Source organism: Mustelus asterias, chromosome 4 (genome assembly GCF_964213995.1).
Source record: "Mustelus asterias chromosome 4, sMusAst1.hap1.1, whole genome shotgun sequence".
Lineage (NCBI taxonomy): Eukaryota > Metazoa > Chordata > Chondrichthyes > Carcharhiniformes > Triakidae > Mustelus > Mustelus asterias.
In genome coordinates, this window is record NC_135804.1 from 83,279,918 (window position 1) to 83,297,381 (window position 17,464).

The 17,464-nt window shown below is 50.1% G+C and overlaps 1 long non-coding RNA gene across 2 annotated transcripts in view; it reads left to right on the forward strand.

Moving 5' to 3' along the window:
• LOC144492821 (uncharacterized) overlaps nucleotides 1-17,464 on the forward strand; it is a 105,748-nt gene that overhangs the window by 3,419 nt on the left and 84,865 nt on the right. For both annotated transcript variants that reach the window (XR_013497642.1, XR_013497641.1), the window contains exon 2: nucleotides 846-952. This is a non-coding gene — a long non-coding RNA (uncharacterized LOC144492821). The remainder of the gene's footprint in view (nucleotides 1-845; nucleotides 953-17,464) is intronic.

Sequence of the window (17,464 nt, forward strand, 5' to 3'; positions counted from 1 at the left end):
TCATCCTTCTAAACTCCATCGAATATAGACTCAGACTCCCCAGCCGCTCCTCATGTGACAAGCTCTTCATTCCTGGGATCATTCTTGTGAACCTCCTCTGGACCCCCTCCAAGGCCAGCACATCCTTCCTTAGGTATGGGGCCCAATACTGCTCACAATATTCCAAATGGGGCTGACCAGAGCCTTATGCAGCCTCAGCAGTACATCCCTGCTCTTGTATTCTAGCCCTCTAGACATGAATGCCAACGCTAAGGAATGCTAATATGGGAGAGGAGAACTGAGCTCATCAGGGGATCGGCAAGGGGGCCAGGAAAATTAGCACTCTCACAAAAGACTGGCTGTCTCTGCAAATACATGAAATAGTCAGCGCAGACAAAGGGGATATTTCGCTATATCCATCAACAGGACACAGCTGAATGTCCTTGCTAACAGCACCGAAACTGTAATAAAAGACATGATTAAGTGACCATTGTCTGAAGGGACATTCCATCTATCTACCACTAAAGATTAAGACATTACCGATGGGATGCGATTAAACAGCTATTGTCTCGGGCCTACCTCTTTATATTATATGTAAATAATTTACCAATGTGTGTGACTAGAAACAATTATCTTTTCTTGAAGTTGTGCCTCAGGAGTTCTTCAGTCCTCTCCTTATCGATAAGAAGGCAATAAAGGATCCATCACTCGCGAACACTGTGCCTGAATATCGTTTTAGCTCCGACACTAACATTGAATTTGTCTTTCTAACTGCCAACTGAACCTGCATGCTAACCTTACGAGAGTCCTGGACCAGGACTCCCAAATCCATCACTCGCAAACGCTGTGTTTGAATATCTTTTTAGCTCCGACAGTTTTCTGGAGGTTCTGGCGAGATGATAACCCTTCTTTCCTGGGTGAAGTCTTGATTCACTGCTCTGACGACAGACAATTCAGCCGGCATAAAAATAAGGTAAGGACCCTTTCCTTACACGAGTCTCTCTGCCGTCGGCCTCCTTTGTGTGACTCCGCTATGGTTGTCACGAGTGATTGAAAACTATTATGGTAAGGTGCCGCGGGGTTAGAGACCCCAACTTGCAACTTGAGGGTTAAAGAGCTCGGCATACAGATTCACATTTACGAGGTTAGAGTCCCTGAGAGCTCAGTGGGCGGGTTAAAGTCCCAGGAGTACAGCTTGCAGGTTAACGTCCCCAAGCGCTCGGCGAGCGTGCTAATGTCTCCTAAAAGCAAGGAATTCTAGATATTATTGGCTAATTGCAAATGGGAAATTCAAAGTCCAAATCAAATTGCCCACAAAAGGGAACACCCCTAGCCTATATGTATGTACATTACGGATCCGGAAGTATTCAGTATGTCAACAAATGGATGAAATGGACAAAAGGGAAAAGTGGATGTTTTCCTCCAGAAGAATGTTCAATTGGGATAGAATAGAATTTTTGGGAGAAACGTTAAGGGAAACGGGGCAAGAGACGTGTGGGATGGTCACAATTTATGACCTGGAGACAGGAAGCTGAGAAAAGGAAGGAAGAGAGGATGCAGAATATAAAAAGAGGGAAAGAGAAAGAAAACGTAAGGAAGATGAGGCGAGAGAGGTTGAAAAATCTAAACTGTATGGACCGATCCAGAAGCCTAGTAAAACTCCCGGGAGTGTCTTGATGTCCAGACCAAAAATACTAACAGATGAAGAGGACAGTGACTGGACTCCCCTATACCCTACCCTTCCCTAACCCAACCAACTCCCTCAACCCGTTACTGAACCAATTCTGGCTCCTTTGGCGCCGCCATTGAGTCTACCTCCTCCAAAATACAATCCACCAAGGCCGGGACCGGCTCCGACCTCAACAGCGTTTTATTATGGCGGTGCTGAGGGGTTTACTCCAATTGCGGTGCGGACGAGAGGCCAGAAAATTAGTGAACAGCCAGGGTCGTCACACCAGATGCCCCTAACGGCTTTCCCTGGACCTGACGGGGTCCCTGTTTGTGTATACAGTCCGTGGACCCCCCTCAGAGTTAAGAGCGATTCTTGGTTCCATGCCTAATCTTAAAGACGAAATTGACAAATTTGTACATAAATTGGAAATTCTATGAAAGTGTCATAACCCCAGTAAAGATGATATTGATGTGGTCCTTGATGCATGCCTGGGGTCAGCCAGGTGGAGGCAAGTCCAGGGAAAGTGCAACTGGCCCGATGGTGACACCGAGGGGGACCGCTTCACTACTTTGTGGTCTGAATTATACGCCTCTTTGCATGAGCACTTCCAGTCTGTGGTTGATTGGCATAAGTTTAATAACATAACACAAAAACTCTGTGAGGATGTTGGCGATTATGTGGAGTGTGCAAGTGACGTATTCGCGAAACATTCCGATCCTTGATCCAGACCAGGGAAGGCTGGCATTAGTGAGTGTTATTGTAAACGAATTGCAATCTCGTTCTGTACAGCTTGTATTGGATGGGAAACAAAAGCATTGCAAGAATTTATAAGTGTTTTACAACATTGTCAGCGCCAGATTGAGCATCAGCAACAGAGGGCTAAAGAAACGACAGAGAAAGTTCTGGTAATGGCTCCAGGTGGCCTCCAGGGAGCATCCCAGTGCCAATATTGAGGTCCAAACAAAAGGGATAGAGGAAGATGCCAAGGAGCAGGAAGGTTACAGTACAGGGGTTCCTGGGGTGCCTATTACAACTGCAGACAGATTGGGCATGAGCGTGTCCACAGAATGGAACCAAGATTAATCAGGGGACACTACAGCCCTTAGACACCCCGCTCTGTTTAGCCTGACTAACCCATTTGGCTCAAGCCCTCAGTCCCATGCTCAACCAACACAATAGGGTTGCCTCTCCCAGACATCATCCCAATTAGTGACAATTGATAAATACCGACTTTCACAAGAACCGGTGATTCCTCTCACTGTCAACGGCCAGAATAGGGATTTCCTGATCGATACAGAGGCGACTTACTCCACTGTTAGAAGCGCCAATTACCCCACCTTGCAGGAATCCCTGTCTTCAGTTAATGTGGTGGGATTAACAGGCCAGCCCCTCTCAATGCCATTGTTTTTCCATTCGGGGCCATTCAGGAGAGCACCAAATTTTCAACACTCCTTGCAGCTCTTATCCAAGGAAGACCTTTGAGCTCAAGTTACTGATCGGCTATGGGCAACTAGCGCTAAAGAAGTGGGACACATTCTGTCAGCAGAACTGTATAAAGTGTGGGTGGACCCGACAAAACCCCTGTCTCAAAAAAGAACATGAGACATTAAGAACATAAGAACTAGGCGCAGGAGTAGGCCATGTGGCCCCTTGAGTCTGCTCTGCCATTCAATAAGATCATGGCTGATCTTTTCATGGACTCAGCTCCACTTACCAGCCTGCTCACCATAACCCTTATTTCCTTTACTATTCAAAAATTTACCTATCTTTGTGTTAAAAACATTCAATGATGTAACCTCAACTGCTTCACTGGGCAGGGAATTCCACAGATTCACAACCCTTTGGGTGAAGAAATGCCTCCTCAACTCAGTCCTAAATCTGCTCCCCCTTATTTTGAGGCCGTGCCCCCTAGTTCTTGTTTCACCTGCCAGTGGAAACAACTGCCCTGCTTCTATCTTTATCTATTTCCTTTGTAATCTTATTTGTTTCTATAAGATCTCCCCTCATTCTTCTGAATTCCATTGAGTATAGCCCCAAGCTACTCAGTCTCTCCTCATAAGCCAACCCTCTCAACTCGGAATCAACCTAGTGAATCTCCTCTGCACCCCCTCCAGTGCTAGTATATCCTTTCTCAAGTAAGGAGATCAAGACTATATACAGTACTCCAGGTGTGGCCTCACCAGCTGCAACATAACCTTCCTGTTTTTAAACTCCATCCCTCGAGCAATGAAGGACAAAATTCCATTTGCCTTCTTAAATACCTGCTGCACATGCAAACCAACTTTTTGTGATTCATGCACAAGGACACCCAGGTCCCTCTGCACAGCAGCATGCTGCAATCTTTTACCATTTAAATAATAATCCATTTTGCTGTTATTCCTACCAAAATGGATGACCTCACACTTAGCAATATTGTACTCCATCTGCAAGATCCTTGCCCACTCACTTAAATTATCTATATCCTCTGCAGACTTTCAGTGTCCTCTGCACACTTTGCTCTACCACTCATCTTAATGTCACAGTGAACTTTGACGCACTACATTTGGTCCCCAACTCCAAATCATCAATGTAAATTGTAAACAATTGCGGTCCCAACGCTGATCCCTGAGGCACACCACTAGTCACTGATCGCCAACCAGAAAAACACCCATTTACCCCCACTCTTTGCTTTCTGTTAGTTAACCAATTCTCTATCCAAAACCGCAATACCCTTTAAGTACTGCAGCTGAAAAAGGGAACGTGCCTGTCATTGAGCAGTTAATTCAACAAGCTGTTATAATCCCTTCTGCTGGTCCATGCAACACACCTATCCTGCTTGTCAAGAAGCCCCACAAGGAAGCATGGTGGTTCGTCCAGGACCTTCGAACAATCAATGCCTGTGTGATCCCCACCTACCCAGTCATCCCCAACCCAGCCATTGTTCTGAGTTGCATACCACTTACCTCTACTTATTACACTGTTGTGGATTTGTGTGGCGCTTTCTTCTCTATTCCCATCCATCCAGATTCACAGAACCTCTTCGCATTTACCTATAAGGGCAAACAATATACTTGGACTCGCCTGCTGCAGGGATACACAGAAAGCCCTACCATTTTTTCTTGAGCATTACAGCAGGTTTTGCAGGATGTGTCTTTTAAAGGGGGCTTCACTCTAGTGCAATACGTAGATGATCTCCTCCTTGCCTCCCCCACTCTGGAAGCCTCCGAAGGGGACAGTGTGACCTTACTCAATGCATTAGTCAGGAAGGGTCATAAGGCTTCTATGGAAAAACTTTGGTTGTGCCAGTCGTCCATAACATACTTGGGCCATACACTCTGCCGGGACACCTGTCACAGCAACATATTGCTATTTTAAAACTCCCAAAACCCCTCCGTAAGCGTGACTTGGTGCATTTTCTCGGAATGGCAGGATATAGTAGACAGTGGATGCCTAATTATGCAGAACTTTGCTGACCTTTACAGGACCTTGCCTTACCATCTGCCCCAAACGACCTCACAATGAAATTGCCCTCACCTCTTTTGATGCCATCAAAACTGCCCTTGCATCCGCTCCCGCGTTGGGATTGCCAGACTACACGAAGCCTTTCTACTTGTTTTCCTCAGAGACCCGAGGGTTTGCACAGTCAGTGCTTTCTCAGCAACATGGCGCTGGATACTGGCCAGTCGCCTATTACAGTGTGCAGCTCCACCCTCTAGTCCGAGGCTTACCACCCTGCCTCAAAGCAATTGCAGTTGCCTATCATGCAGTCGTCTCCTCTCAGAAAATTACTCTGGGTCACCCCACCATACTGCATGTTCCACATTCAGTCGCCTCCTTACCAACTCACTCTGCTATACAACATCTTATAACTGCCCGGACATCCCGATATGAAACTGCCTTACTGTCTGATTCAGCACTTTCCATTATCTGCTGTTCTGTCCTCAACCCATCTACTTTGCTCCCCACTGAACAAGACGGTGAACCGCATGACTGTGAACAGGTCGTATAAGTGACCACAACCCCAAGGTCTGATCTCAAAGATTATCCTCTGCCAAATCCTGACCTCGTATTTTATGTTGATGGCTCTTCCACGAGAGCAGCCAACGGGACTCTCCAATCTGGTTACGCCATCTGCACACCCTTCACTACCCTGGCATTGGCTAAATTGCTGCCTGACTGCTTTGCACAGGCGGCTGAATTTTTCGCTCTCACACGAGCCTGCATCCTAGCAGAGAATGCTACAGTCAACATCTGTACAGATTCCCGTCATTCATGAATTTGGCAAACTGGGGACTACGTGGCGTTTTTACCACTTCTGGGATGCCGATCAAACATGGGTCTCTGATTCAAAATTTATTAAGAGCTACACAAACGCCCTCTACTATTGCCATAATCAAATGTACAGCCCACACTGGCAGATGGGATGATGTCTCCCTGGGAAACGCTCAAGCTGACACTTCAGCTCGAACCGCAGCCACCCAAATTAAAGGGACTGTGGTAACTCAGCATTTACAAATAGCTTCCTGCTCAGCTGGGGCCCCATCTGTCGATGATGTAGTACAACTGCAAGCTGCTGTTGGTGTGTCAGAGAAAATGGCCTGGACTGATCACAGTTGCTATCAAATCCCATCTGGTCTTTGGGTGTCCCATGACGGCCGCGTGGTCACCCCAAGACAGCTACTCCCTTGGCTTGCTCATGTGTGTCATCACTTCACGCATGCAGCAAAGGGAGGGATAGATCATATTATCCAGCAGATGTGTTCTGCCCCAGGTTTTGTCACTTACGCTATTAAAATTAGGGCTAAATGTATGATATGTAAAAACTTTAATACCGGAAAAACGCCTTGTGTCCAACACCAGTTTGGGGCTCTTTTGTTCCTATGCAGATGGACTTCATTCAAATGCCCGTGTGTATGAGTTTTAATTATGCATTGGTAGTTGTAGATCTATTTTCTAGATGGATAGAAGCATTTCCTACCCGACAAAATGATGCAGTAACGGTAGCCAAGATTTTATTATGAGAAATCGTGCCTAGATTTGGCATTCCTGAAATCATGTCAAGTGACCCCCATAGAGTATCGTAGGGGCCTGGGTAAATAACTCTGCTGTTCTGCAAATGGAGGCCATACCCTCACAAGGGAATCGGACTAATTACTGGTTCATCTATGAAGATGAATAACATATACATATATCAAAGGGTGTTGTCCTTGGAGGATAAAAGGAAGGAATTTGGGAGAGGAGAACTGAACTCAGTTATGGATCGGCCAGGGGGCCAGGAAAATTAGCAGCACTCTCACTGCAGCCTGGCTGTCTCTGCATACACATGAAATAGTGCAGACAAGGGGGATATTTCACTATATCTATCAACAGGACACAGCTGAATGTCCTTGCTAACAGCACCAAAACTAATAAAAGACATGATTAAGTGACCATTGTCTGAACGGACATTCCATCCATCTACCACTAAAGATTATAACATTACCGATGGGACGCGATTAAACAGCTATTGTCTTGGGCCTACCTTTTTGTATTATATGTAAATAATTTACTGGTGTGCGTGACTAGAAACAATTATCTTTACTAGAAGTTGTGCCTTAGGAATTCTTCAGTTCTCCTCTCCTTATCGATAAGGCAATAAAGGATCCATCACTCACGAACACTGTGTCTGAATATATTTTTAGCTCCAACACTAGCATTGAATTTGCCCTCCTAACTGCCAACTGAACCTGCATGTTAACCTTAAGAGAGTCCTGAACCAGGACTCCCAAGTCTCTTTGTGCTTCAGATTTCCGAAACTTTTCTCCATTTAGAAAATGGTCTATGCCTCTATTCTTTCTACCAAAGTGCATAACCTCACACTTTCCCACATTGTATTCCATCTGCCACTTCTTTGCCCACTCTCCTAGCCTGTCCAAGTCATTCTGCAGCCTCCCCACTTCCTCAACACTACCTGTCCCTCTACATATCTTTGTACCATCCACAAATTTAGCAACCATGCCCTCAGTTCCATCTTCCAGATCATTAATGTATATAGTGAAAAGTTGTGGTCCAACACTGATCCCTGTGGAACACCACTAGTCACTGGTTGCCATCCTGTAAAGGACTCCCTTATCCCCACTCTCTGCCTTCAGTCTGTCAGCCAATCTTCTATCCATGCCAGTACCTTGCCTCTAACACAATTGGCTCTTAGCTTATTTCGCAGCCTCCTGTAAGGCACCTTGTCAAAGGCTTTCTGGAAATCCAAATAAATCACGTCCACTGGCTCTCCATTGTCTAACTTCTTCATTACCTCCTCAAAGAATTCTAACAGATTTGTCTGACATGACCTCTTTTTGACGAAGCCGTGCTGACTCAGCCCTATTTTACCATGCATTTCCAAGTACTCCGCAATTTCATCCATGATAATGGACTCCAAGATCTTACCCACGACCGAGGTCAGGCTAACTGGCATATAATTTCCCATATTCTGCCTCCCTCCTTTAGCCACGTGTTTACTTCCCTAATCTTCTACTCTCTTTGCCAATGTTTGTCCCAACATGGACTACAACAACTGGATCCTCCCCCTCCCACTCCAATATCCTTTCAAGCCCGTTAGAGATGTCCCTTACCCTGGCACTGGGTAGGCAACATACCATGCGGAACTCTTTATCCTGCTTACAAAGGGTGCTATCTTTCCCCCAATTATGGAATCCCCTACCACTACCACTTTCTTATTGTTTCCCTCTCTTGAATGGCCTCCTGTACCATGGTGCAGTGGTCAGTTAGCTCATCCTCCCTGCAGTCCTTTTTCTCATCCACACAGGGAGCAAATTCCGCGGACCTGTCAGACAAAGTCAAGAACTGAGTCTCCTCCATTTCTGAATTTCGGATCCCTCCACCTGCCTCATTTGTAGTCACACTCTGCTGTCCCTGGCCAATGGCCGAATAGGAGATATTTGACCCAAGGGGTGTGACTTCCTTCTGAAACACAGTATCCAGGTAACTCTCCCCCTTCTGGATGTGCGGCAGTATCTGAAGCTCAGACTCCAGCTCAGCAACTCTGAGCCGGAGTTCCTCGAGCTGCCAGCACTTGCTGCAGATGTAGTCACGGCGGCTCGCAATGGGATTTACCAGCTCCCACATTAAGCAGCTCTGGCACATTGCCTGTCCAGCCTTCTCTACTTAGTTAAGTTATAAATTTAGTGCAGATTCGCTACCAACTAATCAGATCACAGCTTACCTGAGTTAAGTTAGTTTTATGCTCACAGTTCAGTGCTCCTCCCTCTGCTCCTGGGCGACCCTAAAGAGTGAAGCAGAGAACGGGATTTTACAGCCCTTTCCACGGGTGGGACCTTCCAGTAACACAAGCCATACAAAACACTATTGACATCAGCGGGACCGGAACATCCTGCCAATGGCCAATGGCGAACCGCCTCCGCCACCAGAAAACATGCCGTGGGGGAAAATCCTGCCCTAAGTGTCCCGTTGTGAGAAGTGCACCAGTTGAATAGTGGGGATTAATGTAAGAATGTGACTCCCAATGAAATTGTTAGGTTGAGTTTTTGAACTGTTTGCCAGCCTGCAATTTCTAATCATGGCAACTACACTGTGGAAAAGCAATTTGTATTCTTTGCATCAGTCACTTGCACATAACAGGACCATAATAAGCAATAACTAAAAGCAATCTTAGCTTTTACAGAGCCAAATACTATTTGTTTTTCAAAACATTGACAAGTTCCCATTAACTATGGTGATGAATTAATCATTGCTGCAGCCATGATAAAACACATCCTACATCCTCCAAAACAAGTTACCAGGATTTATTGCATAATCATTGATCCTTAAGTATACATCAACCAAACATTCTGACTTCTTGCATTGTGAGATGTGGCTGCTTTGAATAAGGGAAAAAAATCTGTTATTAAAAGGCAGTGCATGTGAAAAAAAGCATTGGGTCAACGAGTTTGCCTTCCAGTGGGTGTTGTGTTGAATATCACAGTTCTCTATCTGGCTGGTATCGTGGTCAATTAGATTAGGCGAGTATTATCTTTGGGTAAAGAATTAGCAGTGTACTTGAGAACCAAAGCTTTGTTCCAGGTGCTTAACATGACAAAAACAAATCTTGATTCTATCCAGCATCTGGGGCAGAATTTTCACCAAAAAATTCAAAGTGTCACGAAAGTCTAAAAACTGGAGTGTTTCACTCTGTTTTGTCCAGCAAGCTACCCTGCGCAATTTTCACACACCGTCAATTTTTTTGGCAGTTAGGAGTTTCACGCTGGGGAGGTGGGTGGGGACGAACCCTAAGGTCGCCAGGAAAGCTGGCTGCAAGCAGCTAGGCTTGCGCCCTGATCTCCCATATATTGTGTAGAAGTGTACACAATATGTGGGCGAGCTGTCAACCATTCCCCCCCACCCCCCCACCAATTGCCACAACCCCCATAGACCCTCCCACTCTGATCGGCTCAACCCCCCAAGTTTCCCCACCCCTCGATTGATGCTAGCCTCTCCCCTCATTCCCGCTCCGATCGCTGGCCTCCTGACTGGTGGCCCCGACTCCTGATCGGTGGGCGGCCTTGGACCCTGATCACTGTCCACACTGCCACTCCCCCCTCCATCTGGCCCCACTCCCTTGGCATTGCCTGGTGGGCAGTGCCAGGGTGCCAGGCTGGCACTGCCCAAGGGGCACTGCCTGCCCTTGCCCTCAACCACCAGGGGTGCTTCAGTGTCCCACCAGCATGGCCATCACATTGGAGGGAACCGTCTGTTTATAGGTTTATTTAAATGTGATTTGTGACCCCAGGACGCAGTAGTCCGGGTTCACTTAGCTTTCCGACCTCGCCTATAAATATTTAAATCAGCCTCGGCTGATTACGACGTCAGAAATGGTCTGGGAGGATCGTGAACAGCCCGACCCTGGGCACCATTCATGTTTTTATCCTCCCATTCAGATTTTCCGCTACGCTAATCAGCCAGCACAGCCAGGTGGAAAGATTGCTACCGTTTCTTCCTGAACTGCTCATAATTATTTTTAGGAAATGAAATCCAGAACAAAGTCAGAGGAAAGCTGTTACATTTTCTGAGTAAAACACAGAGCAAATTCAATGCAAAATTACCATTTGGACACAGTTAATTACAAGTTCTCTCAGAGCGCAGTTTTAATTCAATTTTTCAAAGAAATAAATTAAAATAGTGTGATGACTTCAGCCAGGCAAATGGGTTGGCTTGCTGGAGTATGAACTGTCTGATGCGTCTTAATTGATGGTTAAATCAGGGAGTCTCACGCTCCCTATTTAAAGCAGGTGTGTCAGACTCCCAGCCTGCATTCAGCAGGGAGCAACTGTTCGTGCTGGCTGTGTGCAGCTCTATCACGAGAAGTCGCTTGTTTGCTGCTACAGAGAAGGAAGGAGCTGGGTGAGAGGTTCTTGCCGTTGGATGGAGAGAGGAGGAAGGCGGAACGAGGAGGGAGGAACAGCTATCACCCCCACCTGCCACCCAGCCACTGGAAGGTGCTCTCTTCCAGAGAGAGGGAGAGAGGAAGAGGAAGAGTGCGTCCATCTGCAGGAGGGAGAACAACGCTGAGCACAGCGGGACCCGGAACATCTAAGGACTGAGTTGTTGGGCTGGTGCCCCCATCGTCGGGAACCTGTGCCTGAAAAGTGAGGGGGGAGGGAAAGACTAAAGAACTTTGTCTTTTCATCATCTACAGGGGTGGGGGGTGAAGACACCCCAGACTATTTCATTGTTAGGCCTCGGGCCGAAGAGGAGAAGTCCCCCCTACCTGCTGCTGCACTGCCCCCCCCCCCCCCTCCACCCACCTGACTGAGGCACCAGCCCTCCTCGGTGCCCTGTCCCTCATCCTCCCACCTGCCCCTCCATCCCCCTCTCTCCCTCTCTGATATCCGGGGAGAGAGTACCTGGACCCTCACCCACCCCTCCCTCCCTCATTCCCTCTCTGTCCCCCAATACCAGGGTAGGGACCCTCTCCCCCGCCCTTCCCTCTCTGTGCCTGACCATAAAGGCCAGAGAGGCCCCTCACCCGCCCCTCCCTCCCTCGTTCCATCTCCGACCCTGCCCTGACTCCTGGGCAGAGACACCCCCCCCCCCTACCCCCCTCTCTGTGCCTCACACAAAGGCCAGAGAGGCACCTCACCTAACCCTCCCTGCACCCCCGACCCCACGGAAATGTCACGTCATATACACCCTGCCGTGCATCTGGCCAGTCTCGGGGTGGGCGTAGCACCTACTATTAACATCATGGCGACCACGACACCGTCGCCGGTGGCAGGGCCATCTAGGCCCACCTATGCGGGTGTGGCGGCAGCCAGGGCCCCCACGGCACCCAAGGCCCTGCCACCGTTTCGACTAATTACAAAACAACTCGAGGTGAAGTGCTATGCCCACCCCGACATGACCATCGAGGCGTGCGTTCGGGCAATGGCTGGGGTTGTCGGCCCCTCAGCCATTGGAGCTGCCTCCAAGTTGTACGGCAAGGCCGTATTCTTCCTGAAGGCCGAGCGGGCGGTCCACCTCGCCCTGGAAAAGGGGCTCACGGTGGGCGGGACGTTCTTGGCGGTGGACCCCCTGGAGGCCACCGCCCATCGAGTTGTCATCTCGAACGTCCCGCCCTTCATCCCCGTGGAGCTCCTCCTCCCCCACCTCCATCTACTGGGGGAGGTCAGGTCCGAGGTGGCACTGGTCCCGCTCGGTCTTCCTGATCCCACCCTCAGGCACATGTACTTCTTCCGGCGCCAGGTTTATGTCCGCCTGGCCCGGGAGGAGTGCCTGGAAGGGGGCTTTAATGTCCCCTTCGAAGGGACCACCTACCGGGTCTTCTGGTCCGCGGACGGCGTGCGGTGCCATGCCTGTAAGGAGGTGGGGCATATTAAAAAGAACTGCCCCGTCTCCAAGGCGGCCGCAGACCCCCAATCCAGGGCGGCCGCAGCTGGCGCCGCAGCTCCCTCTCCCCCTAAGCAAACACCACCTGGCCCCCCGCAAGGGGAGACCATGCCGGCAGCAGCCGCCACCTTGGCTGCCGGCGGGGGCGGGGGAGTGGAGACTCCGCGAGGCCAGAAGACCCCGGGAAAAGGGAAGAAAAAGGGGGGGAACGCAACCCCGACCCCCTCCACCCCAGTCACGCTGGCTGCCGGCTCGGGGAAAACAACCACCTCTGGCCCCCCTCCCAAACCATCTCCCGGGCCCGTGGGCGCCTCAGCGTCCTGTGCTGGGCCCGGCGTCGCGGGTGCGCGCGCTCCCGGGTCCGGGTGTGGGGGGGTACGCGACCCCGAGCCGGCACAGCGCTCACCAACAGGGGACGTGACGGGTAGGAAAAAGGGGCGTAGCAAGGTTAAGAGGGGCAGGGTGCGGGCAGCGTCTCCCACCCACGGGCACAATAGCAAGAAGAGGCGCTGCCCCTCAGGAGCCGTGGGGTTGAGGGTTGTGCCCCCCGTTCATGTCATCGCCTGTCACGCCCCCGCCCCCGCCTGTTTTCCACACCTTGTCCCCAGACCGGGGGCAAGAAGAAAAAACTTAAAACGAAACACGTGCTGCTGCAGTCCCCCGGACGGGTCTCCCCGAGGCCGGGTGTGAGCGGGGCCTTCGCGGCTCTGTTCAGCCCGGTCGAATTCGACCCGTCCTTCTTTTACAGCTTGCCGGGGGACTGGAGCAGCACCCCAATTTTCGGGTCCCTGGGCGGCGGTGGCGAGGAACTTATCTCCTCCTCTCTGTCCAACCTTTGATGCTGGGCACCCCCAACGTGAATCCGGAGGGTTCTCCGGGCTTGGGGGGTGTCCAGGCGTTTGGGACGGGGGGGGGGGACGGAGCCGCCGCCGCCCACGGACCCACAAACCCAGGGTCGAGAGCCCGAGGGGAACCTCTCCTCCGCCGATCCTGGGGGTGGGATCGGGGGGGAGTCAGGACTAGTCGGCGGCTCCGTGCCGCCTGCCGCACGCCCTGCGGCGGGGGACTCGGAGTCGAAGGGCGACGGCCCCGAGGAGGTAAGCTGCTCGGTGGTGGGCACGGGGATCGTTTCAGGGTCCACCTGTAGCGAGGCGGGGGACTCCCTCGTGCCCCTCACCGAGTCGCCCCTCATCCCCTCTGGGGAACTCAGGGCTTTCATCGGGGACCATTCTGGTCGCCCTGACAGCGTCCGACTGGCCCTCGACCGTTGGTCGGACCTGGCGCTGCTCGTCCGGTGAACGCAGGCCTGCTCCCAGGCCGCGTCGGACCTGACTGAAAGAGAGCGGCGTCGGGTACGGGAGTTCCTCGACGGGCTCAAGGGGGAGCGGACTGGCGCGTCTTGCGCCAGCGCTCCCCCACGCACTTAGATAAGTGGTGACGGTGGCACAATGCTACTGACATGAAGGTAATTATAGCCAGCCTCAACGTCAACGGCAGCAGCGAGCCACTCCGCAGGTTCCAGAACTTCTCGGTCCTCCGTGTTGGTGTCTCAGTGAGGGAGTGTTGCTCGGGCTGCAGTGGAGAGTGACAGTTGGTGTCTCAGTGAGGGAGTGTTGCTCGGGCTGCAGTGGAGAGTGACAGTTGGTGTCTCAGTGAGGGAGTGTTGCTCGGGCTGCAGTAGAGTGTGACAGTTGGTGTCTCAGTGAGGGAGTGCTGCTCGGGCTGCAGTAGAGTGTGACAGTTGGTGTCTCAGTGAGGGAGTGCTGCTCGGGCTGCAGTAGAGTGTGACAGTTGGTGTCTCAGTGAGGGAGTGCTGCTCGGGCTGCAGTGGAGAGTGACAGTTGGTGTCTCAGTGAGGGAGTGCTGCTCGGGCTGCAGTGGAGAGTGACAGTTGGTGTCTCAGTGAGGGAGTGCTGCTCGGGCTGCAGTAGAGTGTGACAGTTGGTGTCTCAGTGAGGGAGTGCTGCTCGGGCTGCAGTGGAGAGTGACAGTTGGGGAAGTGTGGGGAAGTTTTTTTTTTTTGTTTTTTTTTTTGTTTTCTTTTTTTCTTGCTGGTAATGGCTTCAGGGATGGCAGTTCAGGCAGTATGCTGCATCTCCTGTGGGATGTATGTGGTGAGGAAATCCAGCAGTGTTTCAGGAGATTTTAGTTGTAAGAAGTGCATTAGATTGCAGCTTCTGGAGGAGCGTGTAAAGGAGCTGGAGGGGGAGGTAGAGGAACTCCGCATAATTCGGGAGGCGGAGGTGGAAGTTGATAGGAGTTATAGAGAAATAGTAACTCCTAGAAATGAGGCTTGGGTCAATGCCAGGAGGAGGGGTAAGAAGCAATCGGGAAGACAATCCCCTGGGGCGGTTCCCCTCCATAATAGGTTTTCGGTGCTGGAGGCTACAGTTGAGGAGGAATCAACTGAGCATAGAGAGCAGATCTCTGGGGGTGAGCCGAGTGAGAAAGCTCAGGTGGTTAGGGGCTGTAAAAGACTGGGCCTTGTGATTGGGGACTCCACAATTAAGGGGACAGATAGGAGGGTCGGAACTAAAGGTAGGGACTCAGGGTTGGTGTGTTGCCTACCAGGGGCTGGGGTCCGGGATGTGTCTGACAGGGTATTCAGGATTCTTAGGGGGGAGGGAGATAAACCACAAGTTATTGTACATGTGGGGACACACGACATAGGGAGGATAGGGGAAGGGGATATTAGGCAGGGATTTATGGAGTTGGGGTGGAAACTAAAGGCCAAGACTGACAGAGTGGTTATCTCTGGACTCTTGCCTGTACCACGGGATAGTTTAGAGAGGAATAGGGAGAGGGAAGGTTTGAATTCATGGCTGAGGGGATGGTGCAGGAGGGAGGGGTTCAGGTACTTAAGCAATTGGGGCTCGTACTGGGGAAGGTGTGACCTCTATGAGAAGGATGGTCTACACCTTAATCAGAAGGGGACCAATATCCTGGGGGGTAAATTTGCTAAGGCCATGCAAGGAGGTTTAAACTGATTCGGGGGGGGGGAGGGATCCTGAGTAGTGGGGCTGAAAGTGAGGGATGCATGGATGGGGACTGCAATGCACGGCATTGCAGAGGTGGGGTGGAGCAGGGTTTGAAATGTGTATACTTCAATGCCAGGAGTATTCGCAATAAAGTGGGTGAACTTGCAGCGTGGATCAGTACCTGGGACTTCGATGTTGTGGCTATTTCAGAGACATGGATAGAGCAGGGGCAGGAATGGATGCTGCAGGTCCCGGGGTTCAAATGTTTTAGTCGAAGTAGGGAAGGAGGTAGAAGAGGGGGAGGGGTAGCATTATTGGTCAGAGATTGTATCACAGTGTCAGAGAGGAGGTTTGATGAGGACTTATCTGTTGAGGTAGTATGGGCGGAGATTAGAAATAGGAGAGGAGAGGTCACCCTGTTGGGAGTCTTTTATAGACCTCCTAAAAGTTCTAGAGAGGTTGAGGAAAGGATTGCGGAGTCAATCCTGCTTAGGAGTGAAAGTAATAGGGCAATTGTTATGGGGGATTTTAACTTGACTAATATTGACTGGAATTGTTATAGCTCTAGCTCGTTAGAGGGGTCAGTTTTTGTTCAAAGCGTGCAGCAAGGTTTTTTGACTCAGTATGTAGATAGGCCAACTAGAGGTGAGGCTATATTGGATCTGGTGCTGGGAAATGAGCCAGACCAGGTGCTAGACTTGGAAGTTGGTGTGCATTTTGGTGATAGTGACCACAATTCGGTTACGTTCACCTTAGTGATGGAAAGGGATAGGCATGAACCTCGGGCCAGTGGTTTTAGCTGGGGGAAGGGTAATTATGAGGCTATTAGGAGAGAATTAGGAAACATAGGTTGGACTAGGAGATTACAGGGACTGGGAACGTCCGACATGTGGAGTTTTTTCAAGGAGCAGCTACTGCGAGTCTGTGATAGGTATGTCCCTGTCAGGCAAGGAGGAATTGGTAGGGCTAGGGAACCGTGGTGCACCAAAAAAGTTTCTTTGTTGGTTAAAAAGAAAAAGGAGGCTTATGTTCGGATGAGACGTGAGCACTCGGGTAGTGCACTAGAAAGCTTTAGATTGGCTAAGAGGGAGTTGAAGAGCGAGCTTAGAAGGGCTAAAAGGGGACATGAGAAGACTTTGGCGGATAGGGTTAAAGAGAATCCTAAGGCGTTCTATAGGTATGTCAAGAACAGAAGGTTGGTTAGGGCAAGTTTAGGGCCAGTTATAGATGGCAGAGGGAAGTTATGTGTGGAACCGGAGGAGATTGGTGAAGCATTGAACCAATATTTCTCTTCGGTGTTCACGCAAGGGGACATGAATATAGCTGAGGAGGACACTGGGTTGCAAGGGAGTAGAATAGACAGTATTACAGTTGATAAGGAGGATGTGCAGGATATTCTGGAGGGTCTGAAAATAGATAAATCCCCTGGTCCGGATGGGATTTATCCAAGGATTCTCTGGGAGGCAAGAGAAGTGATTGCAGAGCCTCTGGCTCTGATCTTCAGGTCGTCGTTGGCCTCTGGTATAGTACCAGAAGATTGGAGGTTAGCGAATGTTGTCCCATTGTTTAAGAAGGGGAACAGAGACTTCCCCGGGAATTATAGACCGGTGAGTCTCACTTCTGTTGTCGGCAAGATGTTGGAAAAAATTATAAGGGATAGGATTTATAGTTATTTGGAGAGTAATGAATTGATAGGTGATAGTCAGCATGGTTTTGTGGCAGGTAGGTCGTGCCTTACTAACCTTATTGAGTTTTTTGAGAAAGTGACCAAGGAGGTGGATGGGGGCAAGGCAGTGGACGTGGTATATATGGATTTTAGTAAGGCGTTTGATAAGGTTCACCATGGTAGGCTTCTGCAGAAAATGCAGATGTATGGGATTGGGGGTGATCTAGGAAATTGGATCAGGAATTGGCTAGCGGATAGGAAACAGAGGGTGGTGGTTGATAGTAAATATTCATCATGGAGTGCGGTTACAAG